Below are 15,596 nucleotides of genomic sequence, written 5' to 3' on the forward strand. Positions count from 1 at the left end.
CCTTAGATTGATTAAAAGACTTGGATTTAATTGGGAGGGCAAAAGGGTCTTTTGGGTTATTAAGGGATATACTTGATTTTTCTAATGTGTTTTTAGAGCATAAGTGGGAAAATGGTAGACACTGAAGGAAAGGAAAGGAAACAAAGAAAGAAATAAAAAAAACAGAGCTCTCTCCCTCTTCCTCACGATTTCTTCTCCTCTCACTCTTCCTTGAGGATTTTGAAGCTGTGAACTCAGAGGAAGTCTAGGCTTGGTTTGGGGTGTTGATCCTTGGAGTAGCTAAGGGATTCAGTCAGAGTTATTTTCCAATTAAGGTAAGGTTTATGGTTTTTATAAGTTTACTGAATTTTGTTAAGATTGATTTCTGAATTTGAATATTGGATGGGAATTTAAGGACTTGAGCTTGGGGATTTGAGGAATTAAAGTCTGGAAGGGCATTGAAGGCAACTTAGGGTCGAATTCACTCAGCTAAGGTAACAAATTATGATCTTGATCATCTGGGTTTTCTGGATTTCAGATGAAGTTCTTGAGCTTCAAGCTCAATTCCGGTTTTCAGTGTTTGATGATGCTATTAGCTAAGTTTTGATGTTGTTAGGTTATTTTGGATGAGATATAGTGGATTGTAGGCTCAATTTGGAGTTTAGTTGAGGTTTTGAGTGGGTTTATGGAACTTTGGTTGTAGCGCTAGGTTGGGAGTGCTACAGCGCTAGGCCACGTTTTCTAGGGGGGCTTGAGTCTCTGAATCTAGTGCTGTAGTGTTGCCCTGCCTCTAGAAATTGGTTTTTGGTTATTTTTCTTAGGGTTTTCGCTTGGGGGCTCGGGGGACGATTCCCCACCTCGTTGGGTGGAACATGGGGTCCCGAGAGCGCCAGTTTTGTCCCAGGGATTGTTCTTTGGAATTCAAACTTATTGGGGTACTATTTTACGGTTGTGACTAAGTGTACGCTAGGGCTCAGACGGGATCGTACTCAAGGGTCATCTCAATTAGCCAAAGCGCTCGAAATCAAAGGTAAGAAAATTGCACTCGATTATGTGGTTATGTTGGGACTAAGAGTTCCCTATACTTGTATGTGTTAGGAAAACTTATACAGGATCTTTATTTATTTTCATGTATATCTAATATTAAACAAATTAATACGAGATAGTCTAAAACATGTTTCTAAAATTCAATTCAAAGAGAAACAATGAATAGAATACTAACAGTATACGCAGCGGAATAAAAGAGTCATTCCTACAGTTTCTCTAACTCTTGCACCCTCTCTGTCACAGAGTATTATCAAGAAACTGAACTGATCTTTTATTTTCTTCACAGTCTTCCAATGTATTCTTAGAATCACATGGACTAGTGTGGGAAATTCTCAACACATGAGATAGTTATAGAAAGAAGAAGAGAAAATAACAAAGAGGCTTAGAAAAGGACTTGTGTTTAGAGAGAATCTAAAACTATCAGAAAATCTGACTTGTGACTTATCAAACTTGTGACTTCTCTCTAAGCACTTCTTTTGTAAACTCAATTAGTCCATTTAATTTAATTAAAAAATAAATAAAATAATAGCCAATTTGAATCCCTAGGTCAAAATTATCATGAGCTTTAGGCCCGTGAAATTTCTCATTTGATTATAAGCCCATTGGACTTAAAATCAAGGCATGCATTATTTTCTATTGATTTAATTAATTAAATAATTATTTAAATCCTTTATAAAATTAATTATTTATAATTTGAACCTTGATTTAAACTTATTTATTAATTTAGATACTAATTTATCTTAATTAATAAATCTGCCATAATTTCTCTTTTCTTCTCAAAATTACATAACTCTGTCAAGCTATCCAAAATTGACCTGGTCAACTTTGATACTTCTAATTGATAATTAAATCAATTAATTGAGACTATCTAGATGATTTTATCCAAGTTACATTGGGGACCATGGGCCTATGAAATCAAGCTCCAATAAGTTATCATAAATCTAACAAATAAATTTACTACCTTATAAATTCCTTGTGACTCCACTATAGACTCAGAATTGTACTCTTGAATTCATAGAACACTCTATAACAAATATAGATACACTATTAATTATCCATTGTTACAACCATAATTTTCACTTGATCCTCTATAGATGGTCTACAATGAGATAGGACTAAAATACTGTTTTACCCCTCATTGTATTTTATCCTTAAAACACTTAGTTCCTTGTAAATGATATTTCAGTAAACTAATTTAATTACTGAAATGAGATCTCTATTATTTAACACCTTGAACCAAACTAAAAGGAAACCATCGTTTCACTTCTTCATCAGAAGCTATAGATGTTCATATCTATGATTAACACTCCCACTCAATTATAGTACCAAGTTCCCAAGATGTAAGTATGGGCTAGTCCGTAGGGTAAGCTGGTAATGAACCAGTGAAAGAACTCAAATAATACAATCAGTTAGAATACTAACCACTCAGAATTGAGATGGTCAACTATATGATATGACTAGAATAGATAATAATGGTATGTTTACTTATCTTATCAATTGTCAATATCGGTCCTGTCCGATGTAACAAATACATCTGATCTTATCAACTTTGCGAATGTTCTGGAAAGACCATAACACTATAATTTGTAAGTAGATCATATCGTAGACTAGCAAGTCAGTGTAAATCATGTGCACTGACTAATCTTAGGACTAACTTATTTTGAACATATAATCATATTTATATTCCACTGTGATTACGTCACTATAAATAAGATTAGCTATATGCTGAGGATTTAATAGAAGTTTATATTAAACAAATAATCATGAAAATAAAACATGTGAGCAAAGTGATTGACCAAGTCAAAAAATAATTTCAATTCTTTTATTGATAATAAAATGAGATTACAAAGAATTTGGGTTTTAATTAGGGCATAAAACGCCAACAAACTCCCACTTGCCCTAATTGAATCTAATGCCTTAATTTTACTAATCCCATTTCCTTGATATGCCTATCAAATGTAGCTTCAGGTAGTGTCTTTGTAAACAGATCCACAAGATTGTCTTCAGTTGCAATCTTCATAACCTTCACATCTCCCCTAGCCACATATTCTCGAATAATGTGGTACTTCCTTTCTATATGCTTACTCATCTTGTGAATTCGAGGTTCTTTCGAGTTGGCTATCATTCCTGTATTGTCCCAAAACAACACAAGTGGTTTATCCATTTCTGGAATAACACCAAGATCTGAATAGAACTTCTTTAGCCAGACTATTTCCTTAGCTGCTTTTGACGCGGCTATGTACTCACCTCCATGGTGGAATATGAGATTGCAGACTACGTTACGCTTCTCCAAATCACAGCTCCACCCCCAAGAGTAAACACCATTCCAGAAGTAGACTTCCTGTCATCGACATCAGTCTAAAATTCTGAATCGGTGTAGCCTACGGGGTTTAGAACACCACCCTTGTAGACTAACATATAATTCCTAGTCCGTCTCAAATACTTTAGGATATGCTTAACTTCTATCCAATGTTCCGATCTTGGGTTTGACTGATACCTGCTCACTACTCCCCCTGCATAGCAGATGTCTAGTATAGTAAACAACATGGCATACATCAGACTTCTAACTCCAGATGTGTAAGGAACTTTTCTCATTGCATCTTCCTCTTCAGGAGTCTGGGGAGACTGCTTCTTTGAAAGATGAATTCCATGGCGAGACGGTAGACGCCCTTTCTTGGAATTTGTCATTAAGAAACGTTCAAGCACTTTATCTATGTAAGTTGCTTGAGATAGAGCTAAGAGTCTGTTCTTTCTATCCCTGATGATCTGGATACCTAGAACATAACTTGCTTCACCCAAATCCTTCATCTGGAATTGAGTGCTCAGCCAATTCTTCACATCTTATAATTTCCTAACATTGTTTCCAATGAGTAAGATATCATCTACATAAAGAACCAGGAATACCACTATTTGATTTGCCTTCAATTAGTAAACACAGGGCTCATCAATATTTTGTTCAAAGCCATAGGTTTTGATTATTTCATCAAACCTAAGATTCCAGGAACGAGAAGCTTGCTTAAGTCCATTGATGGACCTATTCAACTTGCAAACTTTTCCTTCTTGTCCAGATACTTTAAATCCTTCTGGCTGATCCATGTAAATGACTTCGTCAAGCTTTCCATTAAGAAAAGTTGTCTTGACGTCCATTTTCCAGATCTCATAGTCGAGAGCGGCTGCTATGGATAGGAGGATGCGAATGGATTTGAGCATGGCTACCAGACTAAAAGTTTCCTCATAGTCCACGCCTTCTTTTTAGGTATAACCCTTTGCCACTAATCGAGCTTTATAAGTCTCTATATTTCCATCAACACCTCATTTCTTCTTGTAGATACACTAGCACCCAATGGCCCTAAAGTCACTAGGTGCTTCCACAAGATCCTAGACGGAATTTGAGTACATGGACTCCATTTCCTGTTTCATGGCTTTGAGCCATAGTTCATTTTCAGGGCTAGCCATTGCCTGTTTAAAAGACAATGGAACATCATCACTAGTGTAACCAACAACCATATTGGTTTCACCATCCAAACCATAGCGAACTAGGTTCCTAGAAACCCTCCCACTACGACGAGGCTCAGTGACTGTTTGCTCAGGAACAGTGGTACTCTCTTTATTTAAATCGACTTGCATCGGTTCGACATGAAGAGTTAGAATTTCATCATCAACTTGCGTTGATTATGATGGAACATTGGTTGGAGTCAATTCTTTAACCATCTCTTCTAAAACTACTTTGCTACGAGGTTTAAAGTTCTGGACGTAGTCATTTTCCAGAAAAGTAGAATTTGTAGAAGTAAACACTTTCTTTTCTGAATGACTATAGAAAGTCCACCCCGAGTACCTTTAGGATAGCCAACAAACATGCAAACTTCAGTTCGCGCTTCTAGCTTTCCCTCCTTTTTCCTTAGGACGTGAACGAGATAGCCCCAGATTCTATAATGGCGTAAACTAGGTTCACGACCATTCCAGCGTTCTAAAGGTGTTTCGGGGATTGATTTAGATGGCACGACATTGAGAATGTGTTCGCGTTTTCAATTGCATATCCCAAGAATGAAGTTGGTAGAGTTGAGTAACTAAGCATGCATCTAACCATTTCCAATAAAGTTCTGTTCTGATGTTCCGCTACACCATTTTGTTGCGGAGTACCTGGGGCAGTAAGTTGTGATAAAATCCCAAGTTCAGTTAAATGATCTTGGAACTGCATATCCAAATATTCTCCACCCCTATCAGATCGCAAGATCTTTAACGTTTTACCTAATTGGTTTTGAGCCATTGCTAGGAATTCTTGAAACTTTGACAATGTTTCTGATTTCCTATACATTAGGTAAAGACATGAGTATCTAGAGTAATCGTCAATGAAAGTGATGAAATACTCAAAACCACCCTTGTCTTGTACATTCAGAAGTCCACAAACATCTTAATGTACAAGACCAAGTGGTTCTTTGGCCCTATCACCCTTTGCAGAGAATGGACGCTTGGTCAGTTTGCCTTCTAGACAAGATTCACAGATAGGTAATTCACCTAAGGTGAGTTCCCTAAAAGGTACGTCCTTTGTAAGTCTTTGAATCCTATCATAGCCAATGTGACCTAGTCTTAAGTGCCATAAATACGTCATATTATCGTTATCGGTCTTTTGACGTTTATTGGTCCTAGGTTTAGCTACTTTGAATAAATCATTATTAAGAGCGAGAGGTTCGTTAGGTCGCAGAATATAAAGCTCATTTTCCAAACATGCAATACACAATTGTGATCCATTGAAAGAAATAGATATATTAGAACTTGTGAAAGTCATAACAAATCGTTCTAATTGCAACATGGAAACTGCAATTAAATTTATACTAAAATCCGGAATAAAAAATACATCATTTAAAATTAAAAATTTATTTCCAAACTTCAGATGAGCTCTTCCTCTTGCTTGGACCACAACGAATGCTCCGTTCCCAACTCTAAGCTTTAAGCCGCCTTCGTCCACTTCCTCCCACGATTCAAGAAGCTTTAAAGAGTTACAAACATAGTTGGTAGATCCAGAATCGATAATCCAAATGGATTTATCATTCTCTAAAACACATGTTTCTAGGATAAATGAACTATAAGCATTACCTTTGTTTTTCGATGCTAGAAACATGGGGCAATCTCGCTTCCAATGCCCCTTCTCTTTATAGTGAAAACACTTATCTTTACCTTTTTTGTTTTTCTTGTTCTTCCCTTTCGGTGTCTGTGCACTTGGTTGTTCACTCGTCTTTGCAGCCTTGGGGTTGTTGTTTTGTCCACCTTTCCTCTTATTTCCAGCTTTCGAAGACGAAGCTGGATGAGCTTCAACCTTAGCTAGATCCGCAGTAACATCAGTAGTCTTATTTTCACTTCCTTTACTAGGTCCACCCATGACAGGTTCAATAATCAGATGCTCGTTCATGAGCTACGTTAGACCATAGTTGAGTTGAGCACGAACGTGCAGACACGGTGCCATCCGAGAATTTACGGTGTCTTCACGTATGTGCGGAGACGATGCTATCCAAGCATTTATGGTGCCATCACGAGCACTGACCGTGCCATCACGAACGTGCGAACACAATGCTCGTTCTGAGGATTCCTCAATCATGACGAACTCAGAGTTGTCACCAATCAACTCTATGTTGATATTCTGCTTCCAATTAAGGAAGTTTTCTCCATCGAAAGTTGAGAAAGGATGGGAGTAGACACAGACACTACTTAACTTATAACTAAAAATTATCAATAAAATAGAAATCAATCACATTTGCTCAATAAAACTTCTATTCAAACATATTTCAAGAAATAGCACAACATTTACCAAAAATATGTAAGATATGACAAAAAAATACCAAAATCAAGCATATCTCTATTTCATTAGGTTCTTAACTAATCTATTATATCCTTGTCTCGGTTGGTGAGAGTAAAAAATACCACTAGTTAAATAGAGTTGTAAACTCATTTAATAATGGACACCACTATTAACAACCTACTATTCGATCAAAATAAGAAAACAAAATCTCTTATTTTATGAGCTAGACCCACAGTTTCAATAATAATAGATTTAGTCCTAGTAGTCACCGTAGGAGTGAGTCTAGTAGAATTTGACCTATAATTATCTATCTTTCGAAATCTAACCTTGTCAAAATAACTAATGAACACTTTCCACAGGGGGACGAATCAAAGCGCCTCGAGGCCCCATTAAGCTATTGACTATGTTAAACCAATGGTGGAGATCGAATAAAATTCTTAAAATAAGCTCATTATAAAATTAAAAATAGTATTTTTATTATTTAATTTTAGAAAATTAATGACTATGGTTTTCTCAAAAAAAATTAAAGAGATTAAATTTTTAAAACCAAAGTCCTATAATTTCCTATTAATTCTAAAGTGTCACATTGAAAAAAATTCAATTAATTTGTTGCTAATCAATATTTAGGTTTAACTTATATAATGAACCTATACAATTAAGTCCAACCCAGGTAAATGAGCCTTAACAATTGGGCATGTGTGGAGGAGGACTAGGTCCAGTATGTCGCTCTCACTACAAAGGCCCCATATCTTCCATACGAGGTCCAAAAGACAAGAATTTAAACCTTTGTTTATTAATTGTTATTAATTGATTAGGCCCACAATAGTCATGCAAAACAATTGGGCCTTCACAAGTGGAATCACCCACAAGAGTGGAATTTAAACTTTACATTTTCTAATGGGTCCAAATAAAACCTATCATTTTATGAATATTTTATTTGGCAAAATACCATATATCTAACAAACATATGGGCCACTATATGCATCTAAGCCCAATTGCAAAAATACCACATATAGTGCAAACAGACAAATTATAATTGGATGGGCCTAATCATGTTATTATATGAGGAATTCTATGAATTTATGCAAAAATACCACAATTTATTTTATTTGCAAAAATACCACAATTAATTATCTAGAATTTATCAAAAAAATTCAAATTAATTAAATTTTTACAAAAAATAAGTAAATTTAAATGAAATTTATCAACAATTAACAATAGATAATTTAAATTTCATTTATCAACAATCGACTTGGTTTTAGGTTAATTTGAAAAAAAAAATATTAATTTAATTTAAATAGGATTTATCAACAATTAACCAAAGTTAATTTAAATCCCACTTATTAAAAAAAATATTTGATTCATTGGCTGAAAAAAATGATATTTTTTAAAATTTAACCAATTTTAAATTTTAAAATCAATATCTTAACTATTTTCCAAAAATAATCTTATGTTGTTACAACTATTAACTAATATTTTAACCATTTAAAAATTATATATAAATAGTTATAACAACCCTAAAATATCTCGAAATAGTTAAACAAATTCAAATATCCAAAAAAATATCTAACTAACAATATTCAAATTTCAAATAATTTAAATATTAAAAGCTATAGAATAAAAAAATATTTATATTTTCAAATAAAGATTTAATAAAAAAAATTAAGAATTTAAATGAAAATATCTTAAATATATGATATCATAATTCTAATATTTTAATATATTGAAAGATTTAAAATTAAGTTGTTAATCTATTTTTAAATTTGAATTTGAATCTTTGTAGAAAATATCTAATTATTTAAATCTCAACTAAAAAAAAATATCTTATTTTTAAAAAACAAATTTAAATACATAACAAATCTGATATTTTTGGCTTTGATTATAAACAATAAATTTCCACAATTATAATTTTCTTTAATTTTCAAAAAAAAAAAAAATTAATTCTGGATGAACAGTACCCGTTCAGGTACTGTTTGTTGGAGATGTGCCCTGAAAGCATATGTAGTAGACATTGTTTTTATGAAATAAATAAATAAATTGAATTTGTTATGCATATATTTTATGGACTATATTATTCTATGATAATATTATGTAAATATCAGGAAAATTCCTAAGTTCATGAATGTAATCTCAAACACGTATTAGTACGAGAGGATTGTGTTTGAGATAAATGAACTTGAATAGTTCGCAGTAAAATAAAGTTATGGAATCTTTAGATTAATTACTGCAAGTACGGTCCACTAGTATTATGAATACATGTGATCTAGATCCGGATCACTAGTGTGGTAGGACACTTTAGTGGAGGTGCTTTATATATTAGAGAATATATAGAACTGGACCAGATATGTTTATTAATACTTAGTTAAATACCGTTTCGAAGTATTAATTAAATATATCAACTGATGATCATATACAAATAGATCTTAATCCTGAGGTTACTATGAACTCATGTTTATGTTATATGAGTTCTTTGATTCACTTGTTAGGGTCTGTCAGAATGATCAGGCTAAAAACTTTTATTTTGGGAACTCATTAATATAGATGGCTGGGGACATAGTATACAGATATGGAATCTATACCTTCTCGCAAGAGATTGAATGATGGTTCTCTTAAGGGTTGAATTTTGGGACTGAAAGGTTATTGAGCTCAAATTCATAATTTAATTATGAATTAACCTTCACTAGTAGAGTCAATGGTACTTAAGGAAACAAGACATAATTAAAAGGGTAAATCGGTAATTTTATTCCCGATTAATTATGAACCATTATTAGAGGGTCAAGTTGTATGCAATGATTAAATCAATGGACGCTTTATGATTATAAAGTACTCAGTAAATGAAATGTCTATAATTACAAGAGTACAGTCTCATATTTATAGTGGAATAATCATGAGATTAATAAATTAAGATTATTTAATTAAAGAGTTTAATTAATAATCTCAAATTTATTGGAGCTTGGAATTATAGGTCCATAGGTCCCCATAGCGGCTCTATCAACACTGTTCAAGGTAAGAGTTGATATGAAGGGAAAATAGTTTAAAGACATATTTAAGAAGAAATTTGTTCTTCACGCCAAATATGCAATTATATGATAATAGTGATTAATTAATTAATTATAAATTAGTTGTAGTTAACAAAATTAATTAATATTTAATTATTATATAATTTTCGAAATTATATTAAATAATTAAATTAATTTTTGAAATTTAATTAAATAATTAATTAATTATAATTTTTTGAGATTGTAATAAATTAAATATTTAATTTCGAAAATTTGGGTTTAATTAATTAGTAGAATTAATTAAGTATCTTTATTTGAGTGGGAGATGATAATCTGATAAGTTCAAATTAGATTTGAATTTAAAAGATTGATATTTATTCAAATAATTAATTATATTTGATAATTAATTAAAAAGATAGTTAATTTGAATTCAAATTTGAATTAGCTATCAGGTTGTTAGATCTTATCTGACAAAGAAATTTGAATAAATATTTAAATAAAATTTGAAAAACTAATATCCCTAGAAATTAGGAAGCTACACGTTCACACACAGTCCAAGACTGTGTGTGGCGTGTAGGACAGTATTTTTCAGGGATGGGATTTTCAATTTTATTTATTTAATTAATTAATTAATGGATAATTCAAAAAATTGGTTTTGGGATTTTTTTCATTAATGGAATAATTAATTAATTAAAAAGTAAATTGTAAAATGGTTACAGATTTATTTTTAAATTTTGAATATTTTCTGTTAAGTAAGACTGATCAGATTATTATTCAAAATAAGAAAAGAGAGTGAGACTACTCTGACAATTATTCGCTCTGTGAAAAATAGAACGATAGTTTTCTCTCTCCCTGAAAATAAAGAACCAATTCTCAGGCCTATTCTCTTGATCTCATGAGTTGAGTACATCAAGAAGAATCACAAATAAACGATCCTTCATTCTCTAAGTGCCCACACATTTCTTGAGGTGTAGAGAACGCTTTGGAAGATCTTGGTGTGAGTACGGTGGAGCGACTTGGATAGGAAGATCGTTCTAAATACGAGAAGATAGCAAGGACACTTGATAGGCTTCAAGAGGTATGATTTCTATCACTATATTGCTTATGATTAATGTATGTATATTAATGGATCCGCATATTTAAAGGTAGTTTAAATATGTTACAAAATTTTTGTTGTACACTGGGCCAACCCCACCACCTTTCCGCTGCATATTAGGAAACTCGTTCCTAACACTGTTCGCCCAGATTGCTGTAGCTACTGGGGCGCGCTCGCGCGCATGAGGAACAGGCCGAGGGACGCTCGCACGATGTGTGCGCGCGCGCATGGGAAACCACGCCAAAATTTTCCAAACAAATTTTTGAGCAAGTTTTCAAACCAAAACCATTTTCTAATTAATTTTTAACATGTTTTACACAAAATAAAGAATATATAAAAATTAATAGCATAGAAAACTCAACAAAATACCCTAAAAATTACTAATAATCACATAAAATCAATATGCTTCATAAAAACATGAAAATCCATCCAATTATTCAAACACATCAAATAATCCAATATTTTAACATGTTCATGCATGAAAATAAAGATTAACAAAGGCTCTGAGGCCAGTTGTTGGGAAAACTTATACAGGAACTTTATTTATTTTCATGTATATCTAATATTAAATAAATTAATATGAGATAGCCTAAAACATGTTTCTAAAATTGAATTCAAAGAGAAACAATGAATAGAATACTTACAATATACGCAGCGAAATGAAAAAGTCATTCCTTCAGTTTCTCTAACTCTTGTATCATCTCTGTCGTAGAGTATTATCAAGAAACTGAACCGATCTTCTATTTTCTTCACAGTCTTCCAATCTATTCTTAGAATCACCTAGACTAGTGTGGACAATTCTCAACACATGAGATAGTTATAGAAAGAAGAATAGAAAATAATAAAGTGGCTTAGAAAATGACTTGTGTTTAGAGAAAATCTAAAACTATCCGAAAATCTGGCTTGTGACTTATCAAACTTTTGTTTTGACTTCTCTCTAAGCACTCATTTTATAGACTCAATTAGGCCATTTAATTTATTTAAAAAATCAATAAAATAATAGCCAATTTGAAGCCCTAGGTCGAAATTATGAGGGGTTTTAGGCCTGTGAAATTTTCCATTTGATTATAAGCCCATTGGACTTAAAATCAAGGTCTGTATTATCTTCTATTGATTTAATTAATTAAATAATTATTTAAATCCTTTATCAAATTAATTATTTATAATTTGAACTGTGATTTAAACTTATTTATTAATTTAGATATCAAATTATCTTAATTAATAAATTTGCCTTAATTTCTCTTTTCTTCTCAAAATTACATAACTCTGTGAAACTATCCAAAATTGACCTGGTCAAATTTAATAATTCTTATTGATAATTAAATCAATTAATTGAGACTATCTAGATGATTTTATCCAAGGTAAAATGGGGACCATGGGCCTATGAAATCAAGCTCCAATAAGTTATCATAAATCTAACAAATAAATTTACTAACTTATTAATTCCTCGTGACTCCACTATAGACTCGGAATTGCACTCTTGAATTCATAGAACGCTCTATAACAAATATAGATATGCTATTAATTATCCATTGTTACAGCCATAATTGTCACTCAATCCTCTATAGATGGTCTACAATGAGATAGGACTAAAATATCGTTTTACCACTCATTGTATTTTATCCTTAAAACACTTAGTTCCTTGTAAATGATATTTCAGTAAACTAATTTAATTTTTGAAATGAGATCTCTATCATTAACACCTTGAACCAAACTAAACGGAAACCATCGTTTCACTTCTTCATTAGAAGCTATAGATGTTCATATCTATGATTAACACTCCCACTCAATTATACTACCGAGTTCCCAAAATGTAAGTATGGGCTAGTCCGTAGGGTAAGCTGGTAACGAACAAGTCAAAGAACTCAAATAATACAATTAGTTATAATACTAACCACTCAGAATTGAGATTGAATTGAACTATGGTCAACTATATGATATGACTAGAATAGATAATAACGGTATGTTTAATTATCTTATCAACTGTCAATATCGGCCCTGTCCGATGTAACAAATACATCTGATCTTATCTACTTTGCTAATGTTTTGGAAAGAACATAACACTGTAATGTGTAAGTAGATCATGTCGTAGATTAGCAAGTCAATGTAAATCCTGTGCACTGACTAATCTTAGGACTAACTTGTTTTGAACATATAATCATATTTATATTCCATTGGGATTACATCACTATAAATAAGATTAGCTATATGCTCGGGATTTAATAGAAGTTTATATTAAACAAATAATCACGAAAATAAAACATGTGAGCAAAGTGATTGACCAAGTCAAAAAATGATTTCTATTATTTGGATTTTAATTAGGGCATAAAACCCCAACAGTATGATGGTATTATTCCATGTGAACATGAAATAAACGACCTAAGAGTGCTGGAATTAATATTGGTGCACAAGGACGCGGCTTGACCACTAGTAGCTGAGGTTAGGTATATAATCACTGAGCTCAGCCTAAGCAAGCCAGAGTCAGTGGGTTAAACAGAGGGTACGGCCTAAGGGCATTGACCCTGGATATTGTGTGATATGTTTATTGTTATTAATCTGATAATTATGGCATGTTTATTACATGGATGATTCGTTATTGGTTTGCATATTGATAACAATGATTATGTGAATAATGTGGTCTACTGAGTATTTGATTGATGATTTGTGAGTATTGTCTCCACACGGATTGAGTTAGCAACAAATTGGGAAAAATCAACACTTAAAAATTTGGGTAAAACAAATGGTGATAATTTGATTTAGACTAAAAACTAAGAAAGAAACCAAATAAAATAAAGAACAAAAGTGAGCAATGTAATGATGAGCTAGAATTATTAAATAATCCTAGAATGCAAATTCAATATAATGTCTTAGAGGAATGCATTAACAATTAAACTTTGTCAACCTGAACTTTAGAAATGACATATGATTTTTCTAAACCTATATGATATGGGTTCTCAAAACTAAATTGGACATATTCCTATGCAAATCTAGAATTTAGAACACTAATTAAGCATGCACTACCCAGATTTCTTTATCTTTTCAACATGTTTTACTAATCTAAAAGCTATAAAATCAGGTAGGATGTTAGTTGATACATGTATAAGGGTCCCTGTAAAATTTTAGAGGAAAATAAGTTATGGTTTAAGAGAAAAAAAATTCAAAGTTTGCCCTAAAATCTGAAAAAAAAAAACTTCTGGGCAGTAAGCACTGCCAAGATAGTTTTAATTATTTGAATGGGTTTTACTATACCAAAAATTATGAAATTTTGAAGAAAGTTAGTTAAGATATGTATGAAGACCCTTGTAAAATTTATGAGAAAATGTTTCACGGTGTATGAGAATAAAATTTCTAAGATTGCCGTAAAATCTGAAAAGTAGTAATTTCGGACCATAACAAAAATTGATTTTTTGGGAGGTAAGTTCTCCTAACCTAAAACGAGTTTTGAAAGGATATTTTGCCTAGTTCTCGTACTTATGACACAGAATATGTGAATGATAGTTAAAGGGCTTTGGCCACAAAACTCAACTTACGGCAAAAGTTTAAAAATGAGACTTTATCACTTTAAATCAAATAGTAGAAGTAAAATTGTGGAAATTGGAAAATGGATCTTTTTATATAAGTTACTAAGGATTTGGATGTTAAATAAATTAAAAATCATTTTGAGATAAATAAAATATGATTTTTTTTCCATTCTAATAAATTAAGGGTCCAATTTCCCTTCTTTTCAAAAATACCACAAAAGAGGTTTTAGATTATCATTAAACTTGGTAAAAATAGAAGTTTAGGTTAAAAAATACCATTTTAAACAAATGGTGACTTTTCAAAACGAATAATAATTAAAGAGCCAAAAAGGAGTATCTGGGTATTATGAAAGGAAATAGTGAACTTCATAAAAGGACGAAAATTATAGTATTTTTCTAAAGATACGATTTTGTTTACTCCTTTTTCTAAAACCATAATACCAAATGATCAAATACGATAATTCCTTCTTGAAGAAATATTAAAACACATGGTATGGAGAGCATGTTACTGTGAGATCGATTTTCCTATGATAACTTAGAGACTGAAAAGAAAACCCGACCTTATACACTATGATGTGTATAAGAGGCTATAGTATAAAGTCTCTGAGAGTTTATTACATGCAGCTATTGTAGATTATTATCTATAAGAATATGTCATAGTTTAATCTGAGTACTTTGTAATAATTACTTTGATCGATCACCATTTTGAAAAGAAAATTTTGAAATCTTGTTAATACTTTTGGGATAATTATTTTATTATAACTCCGTCGGGGAATATTTCTATTTCCGTTTGCTAAACTAAAAGTGTGGACACACAACATTTATAAAAGTTTTTTTTATATGGATTTTCGGTATGATGAGTTAAAGTGAAAGTTTTAAATTTCGCATGTTTTTTTTGGCTTGTATGTTTTGGGTTGTTACCGTTATGAATCAATATTATTAGTATTCATTTCTTAATGAAAAATATTGGATTTATTGAAATTAAATATTAGTGTAAGAAACTACTAATAAAATTAATAATTAATTTTCAATTAGAGAAATGGAAATTTTTTAACACCTTGTTGGAGCCAAAAATTTAGTTTCTAGAAACTAATTGATAATTAAATATAATTTGAGAAATTATAATTCCAATAATTGTAATTGTAAAAATAGTTTAAGAA

This window comes from Humulus lupulus, chromosome 7, assembly GCF_963169125.1.
Source record: "Humulus lupulus chromosome 7, drHumLupu1.1, whole genome shotgun sequence".
Classification (NCBI taxonomy): Eukaryota; Viridiplantae; Streptophyta; class Magnoliopsida; order Rosales; family Cannabaceae; genus Humulus; species Humulus lupulus.